Genomic DNA, 1,987 nt, shown 5'->3' on the forward strand with positions numbered 1-1,987 from the left:
CAGGTCCTCTGCTATCTTGACTTGAACACTCACACCTCCCCTACCCCAGCCTGTTGTCTGTAAACTACTCAACAATTATCAACATATAACATATATATAACATATATACTTTTTGATTTGTTAATGCTCTGATTTCCTTAATAAAGTATAAGCTTCATAAGATCAGAGATTTTTGCCTGTACTTTGCTCTCCTGCTGTAACCTATCAGTTAATAAATGTGCCTGGTACACAGCAACTGCTCAACACATACATGTTAAATAAACTGAACGAAGTAGATGAATTAGTGAATGGGTGGGACTTATTTAAGTCCATTTAACATTATGATAATATAATTTTTTAAATAGTTTATTGTCAAGTTGGTTTCCATATAACACCCAGTGCTCATCCCCACACGTGCCCTCCTCCATGCCCATCAACCCCATTCCCATCCACCTCCCCCCACCCCATCAGCCCTCAGTTTGTTCTCAGCATTCAAGAGTCTCTCATGGTTTGCCTCCCTCCCTCTTCCCCACTATTTTTCCCCTTCTTCTCCCCCATGGTCCTCAGTTAAGTTCCTCCTAATCCTCCTATGTGTGCAAACATATGGTATCTATCCTTCTCTGCCTGAATTATNATTGCTAGGTCTGTCTGGTTTGGGAATCCAAGTGATGCTGGCTTTGTAGAATGAGCCTGGAAGTTTTCCTTCAATTTCTATTTTTTGGAGTAGTTTGAGAAGAATGGGTATTAACTCTGTTTTAAATGTCTGGTAGAATTCCGCAGGGCAGCCATCTGGCCCAGGGTCTTACTTGTTGGNAACAAAAACAACCACAACAACAAAACAGCTCTCTGGTGGGGATGGACGTGGTTTGGTGTAAACAGGTCTAGCCTCCACTGTGTCCTGCTGGACGCTCCCTGAGGCCCTACCTTGGTGGTTGTGGGGAGAAGAATGGCATCGCCCCATTCCCTTCTCAAGGAAACGTTGCAAATCACTCCTCTGGGTCTGATTTCCCTGTGCTGAGTATGTAGCCAAGGTGGGCTGAGTTCTATGCCCCACGCCCTGCCTCCTTTTCAGGTCCCAGTCCGAGGGCTTTGTTTATACTGCCGGAAACAGTCTCGTAGGTCACTGCTTCCCTGCTGCCAGGGGTTGAGTGGGGGGTTGGGGAAATGTTGCAGCCTCAGATTCGCTGGGGTCAAGCAGGGATACAACCTGGGATCTGAGGTTTCCGTGCGCCCTGTGTGCATGCGGGGAATGTAGCAGCTTCAGGTCCGCAGAGTCTGTGCCGCCCTTGCACCACCACCACCACCATGCCACCAGGCCACCAGCACAGGGGATGATGCCGGGAGCGCTGCAGAGCAGTTTTTTCTGGTGCCTTCTGGGACCAGGGGCACCTAGTTCAAAGTCAGCTCCCCAGCCCGAACTAAAAAACATTCTCTTTCCAAGCCGAGGTTTTTCTCTCCTCCAGGGACAGTTCTATGAGCAATCTCAGCTTCTCTTTCCTTTCTTCTTGGCTCCCCGCAGCTCACCAGTGTTCTCTGTGGCTCATCACTCACCGCAACTGCATGCAANGTTTGAGAGACAGGTGCAAGCGAAATGCATGGAGCTCCCTATTTCTCAGCCATCTTGCTGTTTGCCCTAATAATATAAAATATTTTTTTTAAACAAGTCAAAGAATCTCTTATTTGATGTTCCCTTTTATTATGTAATGAGATTCATATATTCTGAATTTATATTTTATGTCTGATTCATCTTAGATTTTATTTTTTTATTTCACTTTAGCAAAACTTAATGTTTAATAAATGACAGGAACTGTTACCCCCATCATTATTATACTACGTTCTTACAAATTCAATAATTCATAGTTTTTTTCTTTCTATTTTGGTACTTTTCTTATGTGTTTTTATAGGTCCTCTCACATTCTGTTGTTAATCAGATAAAGTATAAATTAAAAAGTTATTATCATCTACATCTAACCCATGAAAAATCTATTTTTAAAAACTGAAATGATTG

Source organism: Crocuta crocuta, unplaced genomic scaffold (assembly GCF_008692635.1).
Source record: "Crocuta crocuta isolate KB4526 unplaced genomic scaffold, BGI_CrCroc_1.0 scaffold1727, whole genome shotgun sequence".
Classification (NCBI taxonomy): Eukaryota; Metazoa; Chordata; class Mammalia; order Carnivora; family Hyaenidae; genus Crocuta; species Crocuta crocuta.